Here is a 25,351-nt window from a genome sequence, read left to right as displayed (position 1 = left end):
TTTTAGTGCATCATAATAGCTTATTTTGAAAGGCCTTTTGGTCTCTTTATAGAGAGGTGTTGATGTATTTTATTTTATTATTTTTTAATAAATTTTATTTATTTATTATTAATTAATTAATTTATGGCCGTGTTGGGTCTTCGTTGCTGCGCGTGGGCTTTCTGTAGTTGCGGCGAAGGGGGGCTACTCTTCGTTGTGGTGTGTGGGCTTTTCATCGTGCTGTCTTCTCCTGTTGCGGAGCACGGGCTCTAGGTGCATGGGCTCCACTAGTTGTGGCTCACGGGCTTAGTTGCTCTGCGGCATGTGGGATCTTCCCAGACCAGGGCTCGAACCTGTGTCCCCTCCATTGGCAGGCGGATTCCCAACCACTGTGCCACCAGGAAAGTCGTGATTTATTTTAAAACAGGATTTTAGTACTAGGTAGAAAAATGTTAGAGTAAAACACTTAAATTAGAAAAAGTAAATATGGATGTCTGAGAAACAAGTAAATAGTTTTTGTTTAATACTTCAAGACAAAGAGCTATAAACGTTAGAGTGATTGGTTTCCCAGGTTGTGAAGTATTTCATTGGTATTGAAAGGCCAGCAGTTTACTAGAATGCATAGACTTGGGTTGGATGTGTATTTGAGGTATTTGAGTTTCTTTTGTGCATCAGGCACTGTTCTAGATGCTGAGGTTACAGCTGTGAATCAAACACAAATCCCTGTCCTCATAGAGCTTACATTCCAAAGCACATGTTTTATTTATTTATTTATTTCTTGCTTGCTTGCCACGGGGCTTGTGGGATCTTAGTTCCCTGACCAGGGATCGAACCTGGGCCCTTGGCAGTGAAAGCGCTGAGTCCTAACCACTGGACCGCCAAGGAAGTCCCGCAGTGCAAATGTTTTTATTTTTTAGGGTTTGAGTAAGAAAATATAACAGCTAGAACAAAAGTATCTACCTTAAACTGGCAAGTTTTCTGCTTGATGTAATGAATTAACAAACTATATAGACTCCTTTATAATATCTGTCTTTCAGGATGGTGTCTTAGTCTTTGAGAATGCTGTGCATATTTCAAGTAGTCATTATAATTAGTTTTCATTTTTATATGGTTAACTGTTTTCAGATAATATTTTTTATTGAGATATAATTGACATATGATGTATTAGTTTCAGGTATATAACATAATGATTTGTTATTTCTATGTGTTGTGAAATGATCATCACAGTAAGTCTAGCTGATATCCATCAGCAAACATAGTTAACAAAAATTTCTTTCTTGTGATGAGAACTTTTATGATTTACTTTCAACATCTTTCAAATACATAATACAGTATTACCAATTTTAGTCACCATGCTGTACATGACATCCCCAGGTCTTACTTATTTTATAACTGGAAGTTTTTTTTTTTTAATATTTATTTATTTTGGCTGTGCCAGGTCTTAGTTTCGGCATGCAGGATCTTCATTGCAGCATGCAGGATCCTTTGTTGCAGCATGCGGCATCTTCACCTGTGGCATGTGGACTTCTTATTTGGGGCATGCATGTGGGATCTAGTTCTCCGACCAGGGCCCCCTGCATTGGGAGGGTGGAGTCTTACCCACTGGACCACCAGGGAAGTCACATAACTGGAAGTTTGTGCCTTTTGACCACCTTCACCCATTTCACTCACCCCCACCTCTGGCAACTACCAATCTGTTCTCTGTATCTATGAGTTCCAGTTTTTTGTTGGTTTGTTTGTTTTTAGATTCCACATAAAAGTGAGATCGTACATACATTATTTGTCTTTCGCTGACTTGACAGTTAATTCTTAGACTTTAAGGGAAATAGTTATGAAACACTGTTGATTTCGTATTATCAGGGGAAATCATTGAATGGGAAAAAAGTCAGTAAGTAATGTCTGATTGTTTGAGTGGCTTTGATTGAGGAAAAGAAGTAAAACAAAGCTACGAGAAGTAGAGGATGTTTTAAAAATTCCTGCGCACGGACTCACCTTTGGGAAGAAGTCATATTTAAGGGTTTTCTTATAATTCTTTGAAGCAACTGTTTCATCGTTAAAAACAACTATAGGCAAAAGACAAAATTCTTGTGAACTTTTTCCAGTTGTTGGATTATTAGCCAGAACTATTTTTTTTAATGCAAATGAAACAGTTTTCTGTTTTTACATCTTTATATCATATCCCTTTGTAGCATATGCTTTAGGGAGGTAGAGGCCAGCATGCTAAAACGGTAATTTGGAATATGTGCTGTTTGAGATAAAGAGTGTTCTTTTTTTGTAAAAGAGAATGAATGCCAGCAGATAAAGGAAGTTCCAGAGCCATACCATTGTCTGGTTAAAAGGAGGACATTTGCATAATAGTACCTTGTTAACTCTTACAAAAAAAATTTCAGGTGTGTAAAACTAGAGGACTACCCAACAATAACTGTGTACCCACTACTCAGCATAAGAAGTAAAACAGCCCAGTTAGTGTGAAAGTTTCCTGTGACCCCTTCTCTGGTCCCATTCCCCTTCCTGCTCACCCCAGAGGTTACTACTGTCCTGAATTTGGTGTGCATGATTTGCAAAGTTTTTGTACTTTTATTATAGCTATATGTGTGTGTATATATATAGTGTGTACATGTATATATATACACATGTGTCACTAAAATGATAAATTGTTTTGTATGGCTTTTCAACTCAGAAGGAGGAGTGTAGTACTCTGTAACCTTCCACAACTTGCTTTTCCTCTCATTGTTTTGTTTTTGAGGTTCGCCCTTGTTGACACAGGTAGCTGTAGTTCATTTATGTTTCTTTTAAAAAAATCTTCATTACCTACTCTTACAATGCCTCATTATTTATTTATTTATTAATAAATTTATTTTAATTTTAATTTTTTTTTTTGGCTGCGTTGGGTCTTCGTTGCTGTGCGTGGGCATCTCGTTGCGCTGGCTTCTCTTTGTTGCGGAGCACGGGCTCTAGGCACACAGGCTTCAATAGTTGCAGCACGTGGGCTTCAGTAGTTGTGGCTCGCAGGTTCTAGAGCGCAGGGATCTTCCCAGATCAGGGCTTGAACCTGTGTCCCCTGCATTGGCAGGTAGATTCTTAACCACTGCGCCACCAGGGAAGTCCCAATGACTCATTATTTTATGGTGCTGTAGAGACCTTTATGCTTATGGAAAGTAGGTGGCATTTTTTTTTTATATATAGAATGTTACATGACTAGGGAACTGTTCTAAACATGTACAAACATTCAGAATGCCTTCATAGATAGAGAAAGCACACTGGTATTCTTGATAGTATTACAGGACAGTTAATTGATTAGGCTTTCATAGCCTTGCTTTTTTCTAATTTTTTTAAAAATGGAAACAAGCAAACAGATAGACTAATACATTAAACTCCTCTGCACTTGCCACCCCTGCTCAACAACCAATACTCCGTCAATTCCATTCCATCTGCATTCCTACCTTGTTCCTTGCCCCCTCTTTTATCCTGAAGCAAGTCTCAGACATCATATGATTCCATAGGGTTTATCTTTAAGGAGGGAACCTGGGGGTGGTCAGAGGGGATGGGAATATGCATGGGTTTAATACCTGTGGCCCATGGTTAAATGGCAAGAGTGAATGATGGTTTCATATCATTGAGCCGTTGCCAGTCTTTAAGGTAATGATGTTTGAGTACTGATTTAAAATAAATCAGCTGGGGAAACCAATAGGGAGATTGAAAAACAAAGTGAAGACTAGAAATACAAGATGGATTTGAACATTGTCCTAGTTTCCCACACATAACTGGGGAATGCTCTACTTTAAGTGTATAGAAAATTGGTTTTGAGGAAACCTAGAGGTTGTTTTTTTTTTTTTTTTTTTTTTTTTGTGGTACCCAGGCCTCTCACTGTTGTGGCCTCTCCCGTTGCGGAGCACAGGCTCCGGATGCACAGGCTCAGCAGCCATGGCTCACGGGCCCAGCCGCTCCGTGGCATATGGGATCTTCCCGGACCGGGGCACAAACCCATTTCCCCTGCATTGGCAGGCGGACTCTCAACCACTGCGCCACCAGGGAAGCCCTAGAGGTTGTTTTTTTAAAGGCTGTGCCACATGGCTTACAAGATCTTAGTTCCCGATTGGGGTCTGACACCCACCCCCTTCCCCGGCAGTGGAAGCATGGAGTCCTAACCACTGGACCTCCAGGGAATTCCCTTGAGTTGTTTTGCTAATTATTGGTAACTTTTAAAAGAGGGTTTGGTTCCTTTCCAGGTTTTTTCAAACTTTCTGTTTGTTTCCTATAGGCAAAGTGTCTAGTATTTTGTATTTATATTATTCTTTTCTTCAGTACACGTCTATTAGTGGGCAACTGTCTTAGTCCATTCTGGCTGCTATAACAACATACTACAGACTGGGTGGCTTATAGACAACAGACAATTATTTCTGACAGTTTTTGAGGCTGGAAGTCCAAGACTAAGGTGCCAGCGTGGTTACCTTCTAGTGAGGGTTCCCTTCTTGGTTCATAGCCCGTGACTTCTCACTGTGTCCTCACATGGTGGGAAAGGCTAGGGATCTCTCTGGAGCCTCTTTTATAAGGCACTAATCCCATTCATGAGGGCTCCACCCTCATGGCCTAAGCGCTTCCCAAAGGCCCCACTTTCTAATACTATCACACTGAGCATTAGGATTTCAACATAGGAATTTTGGGAGGACATACATATTCAGACCATAGCAGCAACCAACCAACCTGGGTTGCTCAGAACTGAGTTGTTTCTTAGGGCATGGGACTTTCCATTTTCAAACCAAGATAGGCCTAGGCAAACTTGGATGGTAGGTCACCCCGTCTTTTGGTTACTGCACTAGTTATTTATTGCTCTGAAATGAATTTCCAGAAATGTAAATTGCAGCTTAGTGCAACACATATTTGTTACTAATTGTTTCTATGGCTTAACTGGGTCTTCAGCTCAGAGTTTCACAAAGCTGAAATCAAGGCATTGGCCAGGTGGCATTCCTTTTTGCATCTGGGGACCTCTTCTAAGCTCACATGGTTGTTGGTAGAATTCAGTGCCTTGTGATTTTAGGACTGGAGCCCTCAGCTCCTAGAGGCCACCCGCAGTTCCCTGCCACATGGCCCTCTCCATAGGCAGTTCACAACATGACTGTTTGCTTCTTTAAGGCCAGCAGGAGATTCACTTTCTCCAGTCGCCTTAGATGAGCGACATCCCATCACCTTGCCATATATTCTATTGGTTCAAAGCAAGTCACAGGTTCTGCCTGCACTCGAGGGGAGAGGATTATAAAAAAGCACAGATACCAGGAAGTGAGAATTTTTGGAAGGGGGGTCACCTTAGGATCTTTCTACCACACTTGCCTTCCAGAGTTTTCTGAAGCAGAAAATTATTCTGGTTAGCTTTGGGGGGTCAGAATACATAAGTTTTTGCTCAGCCACTCACGTCAAATTTCTTTATCTTTAAAAAAACATTTTCATGCATAATTCATTTTCTTATGCCAACTAGGACTGGCAAATATCTTCTTAGGCATTATTTTCAATTTTATTCTTTAAACAATTTGTTTTTCCTCTTAACTAGTAGGAGGCGGGAAAAAAAGTGGAAAAGCAGATGTGAATGCTGTGCATGCTCACTCCTGCACAGAATAAAGCAGGCCTTTTTAACCTGGGTCCAGCTCTCAGGGGTCTTTGAATTTAGATGCGGGGAAAAAAATACAGCTTTCTTTTTACTGACCCCTAACTGATATTGAGCATTTCCTTCTATTATGCATTGTAGGCAACAAACCACAGTAGCATTAGCAATTCCTGTGACTTGATCACTTATAGAAATAGAACTTTTAAAATGATATTATAATTGTTGCAGGTATTTCAGTGATAATTTACAGTGGTTTAGACCAGCGGTCCCCAACCTTTTTGGCACCAGGGACTGGTTTTTTTGTTTTTTTGTTTTTTGTTTTTTGCAGTACACGGGCCTCTCACTGTTGTGGCCTCTCCTGTTGCGGAGCACAGGCTCCGGACGTGCAGGCTCAGCGGCCATGGGTCACGGGCCCAGCCTCTCTGTGGCATGTGGGATCTTCCCAGACCAGGGCACAAACCCGTGTCCCCTGCATCGGTAGGCGGACTCTCAACCACTGCGCCACCAGGGAAGCCCCAGGGACTGGTTTTGTGGAAGACAATTTTTCCGGGGGTGGGGGGGGGATGACTCAGGCAGAAATGCAAGTGATGGGGAGCAGCAGATGAAGCTTCACTTGCTTGCAGGCCACTCACGTGCTGTGTGGCCTGGTTCCTAATAGGAACCCAGGGGTTGGGGACCCCTGCTGTAGACACTGGCTAATCTTATCATTGTGTTAATAAACACATGTATTTCCACCACAAACTTGTTTTTTTAAATATTTGATAGCTGTAGTTCAGTATATTTTGTTTACAATCCTGTGTATTTTATTTTTGGTCGCGCCGCTCAGCTTGCAGCATCTTAGTTCCCCAACCAGGGATCGAACTTGGACCCTGTCAGTGAGAGTGCCGAGTCCTAACCACTGGACTGCCAGGCAATTCCCAATAATCCTGTATATTTTAAAAAAAATTTTTGTTGGAGTATAGTTGCTTTACAATATTGTGTTAGTTTCTACTGTACAGCAAAGTGAATCAGCTCTACGTATACATATACCCCTTCTTTTTTGGATTTCCTTGCCATTTAGATCACCACAGAGCACTGAGTAGAGTTCCCTGTGCTATACAGTAATCCTGTGTATTTTAAGTGTTTACTTTTATGCATTTAAATTTATTCTGAGAAGAGGTCCATGCAGGCTGCCCAAGGGGGGTCCAAAGCACAAAAGTGGTTAAGAAGCCCTGCTTGGGATTCTTGTTTCTCCTTCCAAAAATAACAGACACACAGCCATTTCAAGTTATTCTACTTCATCTTACCATGTCATTTTTGCAGGAAAGTGATTAATAACCTTTTCTTAAAAGACAAAAAAAAAAAAAAAAAAGAAGAAGCCCTGCTTGGAAGAGTTGTGAGGTGTCTAGAAATTCCAGTTCTACGTAGCTAATTGTTTCCAAAGTCAGGATGGTAGCAGCAGTGTTGGCAAGTCTGGGTCAGGAATGAGATTCCATAAGGCTCTTGTTCCCCCCTCCTCCCCTGTCTGTCCTGTAAGGGGGAAGGAAGCCCAGAGTGAATGGATGCTCAGCTGCTTCCTCCAGGACCTCACCCTCAAGTCCCTGCTGCAGTTCCAGCTCTGAACCCTCTCTGCTGTTGACCTTTCTGTCTGGCCCTCTCAATCTCAATTCACTCCAGAGAGCCCCTCTGGAGCACGCGCCAGCTGGCTATTGGGCCTGTTTTATTTACCACTATTATCTCTACTTCAGAGGCTGGCTAGAACATGGACTTATAGGAAAAAGTGATTTTTGCAGACTGGAGAAACTCAGCTATCCTCATAATTTAATTCAGGACCAGGAGAGGCTATTAATATTAGGCTAGTAGTAAACGTTTGCTTTGACTTAATTCATTTGTAACACTTTGCCCTCGGTTTACAGAAAAATATTTTTGTTCAGCCTCCTGGGGGTAATTAAGTGTTTCACCTGTGTTAATTTACTGACTAATTGAAGTAAATCCCATAAATGCCAGCAATTAAGAATTGTTTGTTTTTTTCAAAGCAGGCTTTCTTTTTTTTTTTTTTTTTTTTTTTTTTGCGGTATGCGGGCCTCTCACTGTTGTGGCCTCCCCCTTTGCGGAGCACAGGCTCCGGACGCGCAGGCTCCGGACGCGCAGGCTCCGGACGCGCAGGCTCCGGACGTGCAGGCTCAGCGGCCATGGCTCACGGGCCCAGCCGCTCCGCGGCATATGGGATCCTCCCAGACCGGGGCACGAACCCGTATCCCCTGCATCGGCAGGCGGACTCTCAACCACTTGCGCCACCAGGGAGGCCCAAAGCAGGCTTTCTTAAATGCGTAATGTTTGCCCCTGATGCCTTCAAAAGAACATATTTAATACAGTGATCTCTTTGTTTCTCCCCTAGTTCAGGGTCAGCCTTGTGAAAAACAGATGATTATACATGAATAGCTTTTTGCCCCAGGAGATGTTTGATGTGCTTGCCTTTTGAGTTTGTTTTTTCTTTAGGCTCTCTTTTAAAATTATTTAAAAATGGTTTAACTCCTGTCCTTTGCATATGCTCTGGTGGTTTTATGGTCTTATTACTGAGAGATGGCAATGGAAGTGAAGCAGTGAAATTAGCACGTGGATGTTTAGCTTCTTTTAACTTATTCTTTGTTCTAGATCAGGGTTTCTCCACCTCAGCACTATTGACACTTTGGGCCAGATCATTCTTTACAGTGAAGCTGCCCTGTGCATTGTAGGATGTCTAGCAGCATCCCTGGGCTCTACTCACTAGATGCTAGTATCTGTCCCTTCCCCAGTTGTTACAACCAAAATGTTTCCAGGGACTTCCCTGGTGGTCCAGTGGCTAAGACTCCACGCTCCCGATGCAGGGGGCCTGGGTTCGATCCCTGGTCAGGGAACCAGATCCCACATGCTACGGGTAAGAGCCCGCATGCCACAACAAGAACAACAAAAAGATCCCGCATGCCGCAATGAAGATCTCATGTGCGCAATTAAGACCCGGCACAGCCAAATAAATAAATAAATAAATGTTAAAAAAATAAAAATAAAAAAAGAGAAGCAGCCTTTAAAAAATAAACCACAAAAATGTTTTCAGACATTGCCAAATGTCCCTGGGGCAAAATCTACTCTGGTTGTAGATATATGGTGTCTACATATATACAATCATGGTAGCAGCTACCATTTATTAACTGATTACCATGTACTTGGACTTGTCCTATAACTTGTAGAGTGCTCATGTCATTTAACTCTCACAACCAAGCCACAAGGTTAGGTATTATCATCCTCAGTTCGAAGAAAACAAAACAGAGGCGCAGAGGTTCAGTAACTTGCCCACAGTCACGTAGATAAGTGACTTCTGGTAGTCCTTTGAAGAATTATCTGGGTTGGAATTCAGTCTTTGTTTTTATTTTTAAATTAAAAAAAGTTTTAAAAATTCATTTTATTGAAATATAGTTAATTTACAGTGTCTTGTTATGGAATTCAGTTTTTGTTAAAGAGGCAAACTAAAAAAGAAAGGGGGGTTTCCTGATGACCTCTCAGTGGAGAGGCTGTTGCTTCCATGGCAGTTCTGCGTAAGTGTGGGAGTTCTCGCTTGAAGCGGTGATCCTGTGGGCACGTGTCTGAGTAGGGTTTGGACCATTTCTGAGGTGCTTCTGTGGTAGGGTGAAGCAGAACATGGGACAGTCTCGGGGCCAGGCCGATTCAACTTTGAGGCCAAGGAAGCCATCAGCAGTTGGGGTTCTCAGGGTCCCTCAGGCGTGGCGTGCCCAGAGGTTGACTGAGAGCGGGAGCGCGGAGACATGGAGCGCAGCGGTGGCTGGCGGCCTCGGCCTCCCTGGTTCTGAGGGGCCAGGGGCGGGAATGTTGCTGTCAGGGCTGCGAAGGGTGCTTCGCCTGCAGGAACAGTGGTCTGGAAGGGCACGGTCATTGGCAGCCCTGTGGCCAGTAGGGGGTGGGGTGGGAGCTGAGGGAACAAGTGACCGGCTCTGTCCCCTGCTGGCTGCCGTGCTGGAGGCCGGAGGCATGGGAGCCTGCATGTGGAAGCTCATGGAGGCTGGCCTCCTGCGCAGAGTGTGGGCCGAGGGGCTGGAGGGGCTCTGGGGGACGGATGGAGAAAGAGCCAGCTCAGGGTGCCAGCTGGGCTGGGACCCAGAGCCCTGGATCCTCGGGAGAAGGGGGCACAGCCGATGTGGGGAGAGTGGGAGTCCGCTTGCGATGGGCCGGCCTGCTGCCCTGCCCTCCAGGAGGGCTGAGAGGGCTTCTTCTCACTTCTCCCGGGAGGCCTTGAGGCTATGGGGGTGTGTGCGAGTGGGTGCTTTTCGATCAGAGTGGGGCAGGCATTTCCACCGGTTGCAGTGTTTGTTCTTGTTCAGGGCACCGGGAAACATGCAGCCATGGAGCCTCTGGGAGCTTCTGTGAGGACTGGCTGCACATGGTGGGAATGGCACCCTAGGACTGGAGATGAGTTAGTTCAGGGGAGTGGAAGGTGTATTATAATATTTAGGGATATTAGTTTCGTGTTAGTTATTAGCCTCGTGTTAGTTTGGCTTTTTTCTTTCCCTGAAGGATAGGATTCCTGTAGGGATTCTTCCTCATCCCAAAATAGCTGTGTGTGTGTGTGTGTGCGTGTGTCTGTGTGCACGTGCGCGTGGACTCAGGATTTCTCTGTACATTGCTCAAACTCACCAAGGCCCTGTTGAGCAAACCAAGGCTGTTAAAAAACGTAGAATCCTCCTCATATACTGCAAAGTAAACTCAAATGCAAACAAATAGCTTGTTTTTTTTTTTTGCATTCTTCATGGGCTAGCATATCTTCTGGAAAACTTGTTGCCATGGCAATGGGATATTATCTATCTCAGTAGTGTACTACATAAAAATAGCCCTTTGTGTCGAGGGTGATGTTGGTGACAGGTGGTTGGGTGAATGTTTAGCAGGGTGCTTTGTCAGCATTCCATTGTTTAAGGTTGTGAAATAGAAATGAGTATTGATTTGTTCTTCTCTCTCAAAATGCAGTTTAATCTGTAAAGGGCAGGTAGTGGTGGTCTGTATTGTGAATTATGTCTTTCTTTGCATGTCAGGTAAATATGATTGAAGCCACCTCTCATGGTGATAAGGAAATGGCTTCTCTATTCTTTCTGTTGATGCTACAGGGTGTGCAACACAGGATTGAGTGGGGGGCAAGTAGTATAATTCTCTCATTCTTCAACAAATGGTTCTTCCTAAGTGCCTTGTCCTTATAAATCCAACTGTAGCACGTGGTCAGGTGGACTAGATGAGTTCTGAGCTGTTGATCAAATACTCATTTCTTGCAGGTTCTTAAATGGAACAGATTCTTGATGAAAGTCAGTTTCCTCTGCTGGTTTTAGCATTGGTCTCATGTGTAGCCAAGGATGGACTCTTGACCCTAATCTTGAATTTTACTTTTAAAAAATCCTTTGGGCAATTTCTTAGTGGTAACTCTCAAACATTTGTCATCCTCTCACCTTCCTTCTAGAAATTTGTCTTATATGTAAATAACAGCTTCCTAGTGCTGAAATAAAGTTTACTCTAGTTTTGAGAATTTTAGACTCTCGAGAAATACCATGGCTTGGTGTTTTAGCCTTGAAAGTTATTGCTTTAATTCTGATATGCATTGTACTACTACAGAAACGGAATCATTACCTTTGTATTTTCTCTTGGAGTCAGTATGAATATGTTTTTGCTGATGATATCAGAAATAGTTGGTGAATGGCTTGCTGGGTACCCAGTACTATTCTTAGAACGTTTTTTGTGTATTAACTCACTTAATTCTCATAAACATTCTGAAAGGTTTTTGTCACTATTTTCCAGATGTGGCATACTTATTAGTATGCCTTTTGGTTTCTGGTGAGTAAGTACTGTGCTATGTAAGACTTGATTGCTCCTTCTTGCTTACCAGTGTGTTGAAGTGTTTCTGATACTGAAAGCATTCTTCTGCCAGGGGATGGCCAAACACAGCCCATGGGCCAAATCCATCCTGTTGCGTATATTTTTTTGTATGGCTTATGAGCTAAGAAGGGTTTGTAAATTTTTAAAGAGTTGGGAAAAAATAAAAATAATGTTTCATGACACATGCAAATTGCATGAAATTCAAATTTCAGTTTCTGTAAGCAAAGTTTCCTTGGCACACAGCCACACTCAGATGTTTATGTATTGTCCGTGGCCTATACGTACTAGAATGGAGGGCTGAGTAGTTGTAACAGTGACTATATAGCCCATAGGACCTAGAGTATTTACCGAAGAAGTTTGCCAACCCCTACTGTTTATTCTTCTACATCTAAAATGGGAGATTGCATTGAATAATAAAAGCAGATGGGATTTATGTACAGGTTCTCTTTTGGTGTGTATTATACTTTCCTCTCTTCCACTTGTTACTGTTTTTACTAGCTTAGTTTCCTGTGCTATGGCATATCTCAAATATACTCGATTTCAGCTCTCTTTATATACCCATATTGGTTTTTATCATAACAGATATTCATAACCCTTCCCAAATCAGGGAGCATAATGAATTTTATCATTTTACTAGTTAATATGTTTCCTTCATTAGGTCAGTAATTGTAATTCCCCCAGCTCTATTTATTTCTAACTATATTGCTTTCTACTTTTGGGCTATCAGCCAACATAAACATTTGATACTTTAGTAATCCTGACTAAACCACCTGTGCTGATTGTGCTATTTCAATTTAGTAAATCCTCTGTATGATAAAGATTGTATCTTCTACATTCATCCTTTTGGATTTAACATACTCAACATAATGAACTTTGGAACATTCGTGCAATTATTTTAAAGCAATATGTTTTCTCCTTTTTCTCTTGTTTCCCCAATTTTTAAATAACAGCTTTATTGAGATATAATTCACATACCATACAACTTACCCATTTAAAGTATACAATTCAGTTTTTAGAATATTCACTGTCTAGTTCCAGAATATTTTTTGTTGTTGTTGAAGTATAGTTGCTTTGCAATGGTGTGTTTCAGGTGTACAGCAGAGTGATTCAGTTATACGTATATTTATATATTTTTTCAAATTTTTTCCATTATAGACTATTAGAAGATACTGAATATAGTTCCCTGTGCTATACAGTAAATCCTTGTTATTTATCTATTTTATTTTATCTTTTATTTTTTGGCCGTGTCAGGCAGGTTGTGGGATCTTAGTTCCCCGACCAGAGATTAAACCTGGGCCCTTGGCAGCGAGAGCGTGGAGTCCTAACCACTGGACTGCCAGGGAATTCCCTATCTATTTTATATATAGTAGTGTGTATCTTTTAACTCCAAACTCCTAATTTATCCCTCCCTATCCCCTTTCCCCTTTGGTAACCATATGTTTGTCTTCTATGTCTGTGAATCTTTCTGTTTTGTAAATAAGTTCATTTGTATTATTTTTTAGATTCCACATATGTGATATCATAAATAAGTTCATTTATATTATTTTTTTAGATTCCACATATAAGTGATGTCATATGATATTTGTCTTTCTCTGACTGACTTATTTCACTTAGTATGATAATCTCTAGGTCCATCCATATTGCTGCAAATGGCATTATTTCATTCTTTTTTATGGTTGAGTAATATTCCATTGTATATATATACCACATCTTCTTTATCTATTCCTCTTTCTTTTTTTTTTTTAAAGTTTTGTTTATTCCATTTCATTTGGTGGGAGGCTCTGTACATGTGGATCTATACCTCATCTTACCTAGGAGTCAGTGTTTTGTTATTTATTTATTTAGGCTGTGCTGGGTCTTAGTTGTGGCACGCAGACTTCTTAGTTGTGGCATGCGAACTCTTAGTCGCGGCATGCATGTAGGATCTAGTTCCCTGACCAGGGATTGAACCTGGGCCCCCTGCACTGGTAGTGTGGAGTCTTACCCTACTGGACCACCAGGGAAGTCCTCTATTCCTCTTTTGATGGACATCTAGGTTGCTTTCATGTATTGGCTATTGTAAATAGTGCTGCTATGAACATTGGGGTGCATGTATCTTTTTGAATTAGAGTTTTCATCTTTTCTGTATATATGCCCAGGACTGGGATTGCTGGATCATATGGTAACTCTATTTTTCGTTTTTTAAGGAACCTCCATACTGTTTTCCATAGTGGCTGTACCAATCTTTACATTACCACCAACAGTGTGGGAGGGTTCCCTTTTCTCCACACCCTGCTTCCAGGATGTTTTCACCATCCCAAAAAGAAACCCTGTACCCACTAACAGTCACCCCCAATCCCAATATATCTAGGCCACCAGTGTTTTCAATGTTCGTCTGTGTTGTAGCATGTACCAGTACTTTTTATGGCCTGGTAATATTCTATTGTATGGACATACCACATTTTATTTATCCATTCATCAGTTGATGGACATTTGGGTTATTTCTCCTGTTTGGCTATTATGAATAATGCTGCTATGAACATTTTGGTACAAGTTTTTGTGTGGATGTATGTTTTCATTTCTCTTGGTTAATTACCTAGGAGTGGAATTGCTGGGTCACACAGTAACTCCATGTTCAGTCTTTTGAGAAACTGCCAGACTCTTTCCCAAAGTGCTGTACCATTTTACATTCCCACCAGCAATATACAGGGATTTCAATTTCTCTACATCCTTGCCAACATTTGTTATTGTCTGCCTTTTTGATTATAGCCATCCTAGTGGATGAGAAATGGGATTTCATTGTGGTTTTAATTTGCATTCTACTGACGACTAATGATGTTGATGATACCAGGTGCTTATTGGCCATTTGTATATCTTCTTTAGAGAAATGTCTATTTAAGTCCTTGGCCCGTTTTTATTTATTTTTATTTTTATTTTTTTTCAAACCACCATTGTTTTGTTTGTTTATTTATTTATTTATGGCTATATGGGGTCTCCATTGCTGCGCACGGGCTTTCTCTAGTTGTGATGAGCGGGGGTTATTCCTCGTTGCGAAGTGCCGGTTCTCATTGCGGCGGCTTCTTGTTGCAGAGAACAGGCTCTAGGCGCATGGGCTTCAGTGGTTGTGGCACGCAGGCTCAGTGGCTCGTGGGCTCTATAGCACAGGCTCAGTAATTGGGGCCCACGGGCTTAGTTGCTCCGCGGCATGTGGGGTCTTCCCAGATCAGGGCTTGAACCTATGTCCCCCTGCAATGGCAGGCGGATTCTTAACCACTGCACCACCAGGGAAGTCCTCGGTTTTTAAGTTAGGTCATTTGTCTTTATAAAGAACTCTTACAACTCAGTATTTTATATATTCTAGATACAAGTCTCCTGTCAGATAAGTGACTTGCTAAACATTTCTCCCATTCTGTGGTTTGTCTTTTTACTTTCTTGATGGTATCCTTTGAAGCATAAAATTTAAAAATTTTGATGAGGTTATTTACTTTTTGCTTTTGTTACTTCTGTTTTTGGTATCTTATTTAAGAAACCATTGCCTAATCCAAGATCATAAAGATTTTACCCCTATGTTTTCTTTTAAGAGTTTTATAGTTTTAGCTCTTTTACTTAGATCTTTGATCCCTTTTGAGTTAATTTTTGTATGTGGTGTGAGGTAGGGGTTCAACTCCCATTCTTTTGGCTCTTCAGTTGTCCTAGTATCATTTGTTGCAAAGTTGTCCTAGCATCATTCTTTTCCCATGGAATGGTTTTGGAACCCTTGTCCAAAATCAATTGACCATAAGTATAAGGGTTTATGTTTGGACTGTCCATTCTATTCCATTGATCTGTATTTCTGTCATTATACCAGTACCACACTTTGTTGATTTGTTTTATTTATTTATTATTATGATTATGATTATGATTATTATTTTTTTTTGCGGTATGCGGGCCTCTCACTGTTGTGGCCTCTCCCGTTGTGGAGCACAGACTCTGGACGCGCAGGCTCAGTGGCCATGGCTCACGGGTCTAGCTGCTCCGCGGCATGTGGAATCTTCCCGGACCGGGGCACGAACCTGTGTCCCCTGCATCGGCAGGCGGACTCTCAACCACTGCACCACCAGGGAAGCCCTGTTTTATTTATTCTTGAGGCACATGTTCCCCTTTCCCCCACCACTTAAACTTAGGACATTTCACAATTGGTGGTATCTTAAATTGCATCAAAACTTGCATACTGTGTGTTAGTGGCTTGGGAAAGGATACTAGAGTCTAGATTGGAGCACTGTTAACTCTTAGGAACTGAATGGGTAGGAGATGGGGATGGGGATAGTGAGAAAGGTGGTAAATTGGATGCTCCCTCAGTGTTTAGCAGCAAACTGAAAGCAAGAGTCAAAAATAGTCTAGCTTTGGACTTCCCTGGTGATGCAGTGGTTAAGAACCCACCTGCCAGTTCAGGGGACACGGGTTCAAGCCCTGGTCCGGGAAGATCCCACATGCTGCGGGGCAACTAAGCCCGTGCGCCCCAACTACTGAGCCTGCGCTCTAGAGCCTGTGTCACAACTACTGAGCCCGTGCACCACAACTACTGAGCCCGCGTGCCACAATTACTGAAGCCTGCGCACCTAGAGCCTGTGCTCCGCAGCAAGAGAAGCCACCTTAATGAGAAGCCTGCGCACCACAACGAAGGGTAGCCCCTGCTCACCACAACTAGAGAAAGCCTGCGCACAGCAACGAACACCCAAAGCAGCCAAAAATAAATAAACAAACAAACAAACAAATAAATTTATTAAAAAAAATAGTCTAGCTTTACATAATTTCAAAGCCGAGTACTAATGGTTCCAGTTTCTTTTTGTGGATTCTTTTAAGAAATACTGCATCACTGAATGCTGTTGATGGCACAGAGGACAACACTGTGGAAAATACGGACATTGACCACTCTTAGTCAAAGAGATTGACAAAAGTCCTATTCTGAATGTGAGGAAGTTTTAGGGAAACCTTGAACAATTAATTTTGCTTATTTTCCTTTTTGTGAATGTATGAGTAATAAATGAAAAATCTAAGTCTAAAATAACTCATTTAATAAGTCTAAGATAAATGCTAAGTGGTAAAGTATTGTATCATATCTTATTTGGCTGCGTTTTATTAGTGCTACCTGAAATATTGGTGTCTTAGGTTTGAAATACTGTTATATTCCTGCTTCTAGCTGTATTTACCACCTCAGAGGGAGTTGGGTCCTTTCCCAGAGTCAGTTCTATGAAATGACCTTTTTGTTTTCCGCTTCCTGCAGTCACTATATGTCCATCTGTTTTCTAGCCACTATGATTTTATTCTTCTTTCCCTTTCTCTTGGGCTTGTAGGTTTAAGCCTTTTTTTTTTCTTTTTAAAAAAGTCTCGTATTATTATTCTAGTGGAGTTTTGAGAGTGGAAGTTAACATGTATGTTCAATCCAGTAGGAATATTCATTCAATCACCCAAGAGATGAGCTTACGGAAAATGACTTTTAGAAAAGTTGCAAAAAAATAGTACAGAGTTCCCTCTATTCCTCCCCCTGCTCCTTTAATGTTAACATCTTATATTTAATAGTACAATTATCAAGAGTAGGAAATTAACATTGCTACAGTATTATTAACCAAACTACAGACCTTAGTTCAAATTTCATCAGTTTTTCCACTGGTGGTCTATTTCTATTCCAGGATACTATCGAGGATCCCATGTTGAATTTAATTGTTATTTCTCCTCAAGTCTCATCTAGTCTGTAACAGTTTCTTAATATTGTCTTTCATGACACTTTTGAAGAGTACTGATCAGTTATTTTGTAGAATGTCCCTCAGTCTTTTTGAATAAGATTGTACATTTCTGGCAAGGTTACTAGAAAAATGATGATGCATCATTTTCATCCTTTCCATGATGAAGCATTGTATCATGGATTTCCTAATGTTAATATGCCTTATTACATGGTGACATTTAACAAGATCCCTTGTTTAAATTGGCGTCTTCACCAATTTAGGGGAATATGTTTCCCCTTATACTTAAAGCATCTTGCGGGAGGTGTTTTGAGGCTGTGCACATATCCGATATCTCCTCAGACTTTTGCCCATTAATTTTTACCATTTATTGGTTGATCTATATCCATTAATTTCATATCATTTTCTAGAGTATTTGTGATAAACATTTGATTAAGTGAAAGTAGATCTGTGCCCTATAAGAAGGAAAGATCAGTTACAGAAAAGGCTATCATCTTGGTTAGTGTAACGCTAGCATCTGTGCACCCCAACTTTCAGGGGCTTAACACAACAGAAGCTTTCCTTCCTGGTGTCGCCATTTCTGGTTGTGGAGGTGGTTTTCTGCCATGCAGTGGCAAGGACCCCAGGCTAGACTTTTTATTTTGAAGTAATTTCAAATTGATGGAAAAGATATAAAAATAGTACCTAGAAATCTTGTACACTCTTTACCTAGATTTACTTAACATTTGCCACATGTGCCTTATTTTTTTCTCTCACGCCATATATGTATTTTATATCCATCCGTTCATCCATCCATCCATTTATCTATCATCTATCTATTCTAAACCATTTGCGATTAGGTTGTATACATCATACTTTTATGCCTTAATAGTTTAAACTCATATATTTATCTATTTGTTTAGTTCTAGCATACACATAAAGAAGTTTCATAATGGCTAACTCACATTCCTGTGAGAAACACGTTCACTAACTAGATTATAGCAGGACAGTTCTTTTTTTTTTAGCCTTACTGTGAGTATCTAGTGAAGATATTGTTTTCAACAGTTTTCCACTGAAGTATTAAATTCGAAAACTGTATACAAGGACATAAGTTATTCAAATTTAGGAAATTTAATTTTTTTAAGATTTTTTTTTTGATGTGGACCATTTTTTTTAAAGTCTTTATTGAATTTGTTACAATACTGCTTCTGTTTTATGTTTTGGTTTTTTGGCCACGAGGCATGTGGGATCTTAGCTGCCTGACCAGGGATCGAACCTGCACCCCCTGCATTGGAAGGCGAAGTCTTAACCACTGGACCACCAGGGAAGTCCCAGGAAATTTAATATTGATACAGTACTTTTGTCTCAAGCCTATATTCCAATTTCATCACTTGTCCCCAAAATGTTATTTGTAGGCATCTTTCTGTTTTTTCCTGATACAGGATCCAACCCAGGATCACAAATTGAATTTATTCGTCATGGCTTTTTAGTCTCCTTTATCTGGAATAGTTCCTGTAAGCTTTTCTTTGTGACATTGACATTCTGAGCAGTGACATTTCATGACTCTGTCTTGTAGAATGTAGCACATTTGGGTTTGGCTGGTGGCTTCTCTTGTTTAGATGAAGATTGTGCATTTTTGTCTGGATACTGTACCAGTGACATGCCCTTCTCAGGTAATGAATGCATTGGGGACACATGATGTCTCATTGCCCTTCATCGGTGATTTAAATTTTAATCATTGTTTAAAGTATTGTCTAAGCCTGAATTGTTTTTAGGTATGAAGTATCTGAGTGATCAGAGTACTGTGAAGCCTCTCACAACAGTGTTTAGACTGAAAAATAATGATTGAAAAGTCTTTCAGGATCATTCAGATTGACATATACCTAACATGAAATCCAAACTGTTTTCACTTTTTTTGCTTGATTCATTTTCTACCACTGAAATGTTAATGCATGATTTAGCCATTCACAACTGTTGGATTTTCTCATATGCAGGCATTTTTTCCCTTAAAATTTTTGTACTGTAGTGAAATATATACAAAATATACCATTTAAACCATTTTAAGTGTCCATTTCAGTGCAAGAAGTATATTCACAAAGTTGTGTAAACATCATTGCTATCCATTTCCAGAACTTTTTCATCATCCCAAACAGAAACTGTGTACTTAGTAAGCAATAACTCTCCATTGCCCCTCTCCCCCAGCTCCTGGTAACCTTGTTTTATATGCCATAATAATGGTATTTTAGAGTAAACACCAGCTTCCCGTGTTACCTGGGGTAAGGTCACTTGACTTTTGCTCCCATACCAGAACTATGACAAAAATTTACTTGCCATGTAATGCAGGGCAATTTCTGAACTTTGCCATGAGTTACTATTTAGTAACTTCCAAAACCTGGTAAGGGAAGCAGTTTTATTGTGAAAGTTAACAGAAATAGTCATTAGTTTGATAATCTTTACGTCTGGGGTTGGGTATTTTAGATGGGATAAGGGCACGGAGAGGTAAAATTACTCCTCTAGGGTGGCAGACCAGAGTTTACATTGCCTCTTATGTTTTCCATCTTGACTGTCTACCAATTGGATATAGTCATTCTCATCATCCATGCTTTTGTACATGGCTTGGTATATATAGATACATATAAATTTGAATAAATTCTAGCAGTGTTAGACGCCCAGGGTTTATAAAGACACGTTCCCACTGTGGTCTTTGTGTGTCCCTATTCCCTGGTCTGTAAAGTGAATATAACAAAATTAACTTCTCTGCAAAGGGTGCTTTGGGACAAAACTGTAACACACTTTGCAGAGTAGAAAGGAGTACTTATTCTTCGTAACAGTCGTCAGTGTTCTTCGAGGGCTCACCCACTCCCAATCATTCTTCTAACCGTATTAGGAATATTTATAGAACTAGTTTTAATAGCACCGTAGAATATAGGTAGCACAGCCAAGTGGCCTGGTTTCTTTGGCAAATTTGACAAGACCTTGCGACTGTTGGCAGATTCCTTGGTTCAGGTGGGCTGTAGATGGATGGGAGATTCCAGGGCTAGCCTGTGAATGTCCTGCTCTTGAGAGATTAGCACCTTGATCGGCTGCATAACCCATTATTAGTTAGGTGCCTGCCAAACAGTGCACAGGATTTTTCTGGGGGTTCACACAGAGAGGATTCCTAGAGGCAAGAGGTCATTCATGTGAAGAGTCGGCAGTTACTCTAGAGTGCGACTCCAGGCTTCCTGCTCTTGGGAGACCTTCACATTCACTTGAATGAGGTAGCCCCTCACCGTTAGTGCCCCTGGGCCTTAATGATTCCTATTGGGATGAATTGGCCAGAAGTCAGGTGACCCACTTCTTGCTGAAGCGAACTTTTGCCTGAGGATTGAGGATAAAGTGACTCTGCGCTCCTGAGCCAGCTACAAGGAAAGGAGCCTCGTTCACTTTCTACTAATCTGAAGAATGGTCAGGTGACCTCACCGTTACTTCTCTGCTGGTACCAAAACTCATGCAAGAAGTGATGACCATCTGTTGTGGTTCTGTGTTGCCACCTAAAAACCCACCCCAGAACTTAGTGGTTTACAGTGATAACCATTCTCACAGTTTTGTCGGTTGGGGATTTTGGAAGGTGTCAGCTGGGCAGATCGTTTCTGCTCTAGGTGGTGTTGGTTGGGTGGCTGGGACTGGGGGTTCCCCTCTCAACATGGCCTCTTTACTCTTAGGAATGGCCTCTCGGTGTCCATGGCCAATCTCTTTCCCTGTGGTATTTCATCATCTGGGGATGAAATACCACACGACTTAGGCTTTTCACTCATAGTGGGCCCTGGATACTTGTGCTTCTTATAGGCGGTGATGAAGCAAAAGCCTCTATTTTTTTTCTCTATTTTAAATTCTGTTAAATATTGGAAAACATATTTGGTACTGGGATTGTGATAGTTATCATTTTATTTTGTCATAACCCAATCAAGGTAGAAACCTGAAGGAAAGAAGGAACACTTCATTGCCTCTGCTCTTCCTGTGGATGATGGGTTGTCCAAATAGCAGGGGGTTCAACTTTTGCCTTGTTTTGGATTACTGAGCACCGTCCTTCAGAAGTGATTTCCTAATGCTCTCCTGGCCATCTGGCGTGAGCACAGAACCTTTTACTCAATAGAAGTAAGCTGATAATAATGACAAGTTGAAACATCTTGATAATAAATATATTTGTACAGCTTTTCTAATCCCAGGTTATTGAAATTCTGTCAGCCTTGGCTGGTATCCATGCTCTCTCTGTGCCCTTGTGTTTCCTTTTTTTTTGTGAGTCACTCCTGCTGAGTGAGCACTGGAGCATGAGGAGGAAGAGCAGCGCCTCTGGGGTGTAGGATGGGTGACAGTAAAGCCTGGGTTCAGTCGCAGTCATCTCAGTTTTTGGTCAGAGGGGCACGGCGTCCTCGCCACCATTTTACGCATAAGGAAGATGAGGTATATAAAAAGATAAAATGGCTTTTCTTACTGGCAGCATCTGATTTTCTACCCTCTTCACACTAGTACCGATGGATAACACAAAACAGATGTGCCTTGGACAAGAGAAAAATAGTAGAGCTGGATCGTTTTATGATGCTATGTTTATTATTTGTAGCACTGGATCTTTAAAGTAGGAAAAGCAGTGTTGATGCTATCTAGAAATTTTGGACCTTTTAATAAATAACATGTGAGGGAAAATTGAAAGGTGAGAAACCCAGGGGTTCCCGGTTTCTGACTCCTTACCTTCTATGGCATAAGTTAATAAATGGTCAGTTTTTAATGCAATAAAAAAGGAAACTTCTGATAAGCTTCAGAGTGCTGTTTATATTGCATACAAAATGCTAAATTTACCAAGCGTTGTGAGCACATCCTAGTCGGGGTTTTGAGTGTCCACAAGCCATTCTCTAGAATTATTTTGAATGCACAGATTGCAGATTTCCCCCCATACCATATATGTATTACCTAGCACTGCCAGACTCTTTATAGGGTGTCAGATATGTGGGAGGATTTAAATGAATTCTCTTAAATGCTTCATGGGATAAGATGATCCAATGGGAACTGAATGTTTTCAATTAGGACGTTTCCATGGATACCATTAAGACTGCCAAAATTCATAGCCACAGGAGATTTTACTTGCTTCAATATTGATTAAGAAATCTGAGAACAATCTCAAGGAGTGTAGGAGGTAGGTGGAGGATAAATTCTGGGGGTAGTATATATAAAATTTGCTTTCTCTCCTGTGGTTAAGGGCTAGTCCAGATAAAATTCTAGGCATTCAGCCAAGTCTAACAACAGGATTTATGTCAAGAGAATGTCCAGAATAAAAGTGAACATGGCTGGCTTCTTTTATCCCAGGCGATACTATTTATTTATTTATTTATTTATTTATTTCTTAATGTTCACTTTCTCGTGTGCTGGGTACAAGGCATTGGCAGTATTAAAAAAAATGACAAAAATCACAACCTTTGTTTCTATGTCATTTCTAAAGAAAACATTCTAAATGATGTTTCCAGACATCTTAAAATTTGCACCTGTCTGGGAAGAATTCACATCTTAGGTTATTATACGCATTTAAAACATATATATATATATATTTTTTTTTTGCGGTATGTGGGCCTCTCACTGCTGTGGCCCCTCCCGTCGCGGAGCACAGGCTCTGGACGCGCAGGCTCAGCGGCCATGGCTCACGGGCCCAGCCGCCCCGCGGCATGTGGGATCTTCCCGGACCGGGGCACGAACCCGCGTCCCCCGCATCGGCAGGCAGACTCTCAACCACTGCGCCACCAGGGAAGCCCAAAACATAGATTCTTTACCTGGGTTCTCAGATCTCCAAGGGATCTGCGGATAGAATTCAAGGGGACCCTGGCCTTGAATGGAGAAAAAGGAAAGTTTTATTTTGACTAACAATGGATATTTAGTATTTTCATGAATTAATGAATGCAGGCAACAAATCACAGTACTATTAGCCCCACCTGTGACTTTGTCATCAACAAATCAGTTCCATATTGCATCATAGCTGTTGCAGATATCTTGAAATATCATTTGTGCTGATCACTACTTCAAAATTTTGGCAGTTATTAGTTTCTGCTACTTCTTGATACTTGATGCCATAATAAAAGAGCATATATATTACCATATTACAAATTTCTATAATATTTTAATAACTGTCTTAATATAATTGGGTTCTTTTGTAGTCGTATATTTTATTTTTTGCATCTAAAAACATCATTCCTAAAATGGATCCAAAAGGCTTCACCAGACTGCCAAAAGGGTCCATGGCACAAAAAAATGAAGAACCTCTTTCTTAATAGAGTGCAGATTATATGAGTTATCATATCTTATTTTCTGACCATAATTTAAGAAAGCAGCTTCCTACTTAAGGGCTTTTCATCGAAAATCTTTTAAAACAAATGCAAGGGGCCTCCCTGGTGGCGCAAGTGGTTAAGAGTCCGCCTGCCGATGCAGGGGATACGGGTTCGTGCCCCGGTCTGGGAGGATCCCATATGCCGCGGAGCGGCTGGGCCCGTGAGCCATGGCCGCTGGGCCTGCGCATCCGGAGCCTGTGCTCCGCAACGGGAGAGGCCACAACAGTGAGAGGCCCACATACCGCAAAAAGAAAAAAAAAAAAAAAACAAATGCAAGGTTAAAAGGGAATTGTTTTCTGTTGGCTCATATGTAGGCCCTGCAAACTACTTTGCAGTCACCTTTGACTTTCATTTGAGGATTTATCTTCGGGGGATAAGTTATTACCACGGACAGAAGTTTAAGAAGAAAAGGTTTTCTGGTCTTTGATGGGCTGCAGTGCAGTAGAACACTGTTAAATCCATGGGAGGGGAGAAAAGTTTCTGATTCAGTTTCAGAAACTTGTGGGTTGTATGACAAGTGCTGTCCTGTAAAAGAAAAAAAAATTTTTTTAAATTAATTTATTTATTTTTGGCTGTGTTGGGTCTTTGTTGCTGCACGCGGGCTTTCTCTAGTTGCGACGAGCAGGGGCTACTCTTCGTTGTGGTGCATGGGCTTCTCATTGTGGTGGCTTCTCTTGTTGCGGAGCACGGGCTCTAGGCACGTGGGCTTCAGTAGTTGTGGCACGTGGGCTCAGTAGTTGTGGCTCGCAGGCTCTAGAACTCAGGCTCAGTAGTTGTGGCGCATGGGCTTAGCTGCTCTGTGGCATGTTGGATCTTCCCGGACCAGGGCTCGAACCTGTGTCCCCTGTGTTGACAGGCGGATTCTCAACCACTGCACCACCAGGGAAGCCCAAAAGAAAATTTTTTTGTGTGTGAAATTTCAAATTCATTTTTATTCTCCATCAGGTTTGTGAATCTGGGTCCTCCACCTTTTGTGTCCAGATTACATTTTCTCCTTCTCCCTGTAGGGAAGCAGGTTTTCAGAGTGGGATCAAGCACTGTACCTGGGAACCTTGATTACCACCACCTGTCGGCAAAAATTGTATCATGTTTATTTTATAGTGATCTGGAAAAAAGAGATGGCAATGATAAAAAAAAAGTCAAACATTTCTATTCTGGCAAACTTGTTTTGGCTAATAATTTTATTACATATGAGTCACATACCACACAAATCACTCATTTAAAGTGTACAATACGGTGGTTTTTACTATATGCATAGGATTGTTCTACCATTACCACCATCAAATTTAGATAATTTTTATTACTCTCAATAAGAAACCCCATACCCTTTAGCAGCCCCCCACCCTAGCCCTGGGCAACCACTAATCTACTTTCCGTCTATAGATTGTCCACTGTAGACATTTCATATAAATGGAATCATACAATATGTGGTCTTTTGTGTCTGGTTTCTTTGACTTCACAGAATGTTTTTAAGGTTCATCAATGTCTTAGCATGTATCAGTATTTCATTCCTTTTTCTGGCCAAGTAATATTCCACTTTGTGGATACACACACACACACACACACACACACACACCACATTTTGTTTATCCATTCATCCATTGGTGAATACGGTGAGTCCTCTACATACGAACCTTCAAGTTGCGAACCTTCAAAGATTCGAACGTGTGTTCGCATGTCCAATCACGTAAGTTAGTTCCCGTGTCTGGCATACATTGTTACATGCATGCATCCTCTAGAAATGGTTGTGCTTTCGCGCACTTTACTGTACAGTACTGTATAGAGTACAGTATCTTTATTTCAAGCCCAGGTTGTCCGGAAGCAAGTGATTTTCTTATTTTGAGGAGGCATTGTTAGTT

General features: G+C 41.1%; 1 protein-coding gene across 3 annotated transcripts in view; it reads left to right on the top strand.

Moving 5' to 3' along the window:
• Positions 1-25,351, top strand: part of REPS2 (RALBP1 associated Eps domain containing 2) — a 235,483-nt gene that overhangs the window by 4,150 nt on the left and 205,982 nt on the right. The window lies entirely within an intron of this gene.

The sequence above is a fragment of the Mesoplodon densirostris genome, chromosome X (genome assembly GCF_025265405.1).
Source record: "Mesoplodon densirostris isolate mMesDen1 chromosome X, mMesDen1 primary haplotype, whole genome shotgun sequence".
In the NCBI taxonomy this organism is placed as follows: domain Eukaryota; kingdom Metazoa; phylum Chordata; class Mammalia; order Artiodactyla; family Ziphiidae; genus Mesoplodon; species Mesoplodon densirostris.
This window is presented reverse-complemented; position numbering and strand designations above follow the sequence as displayed.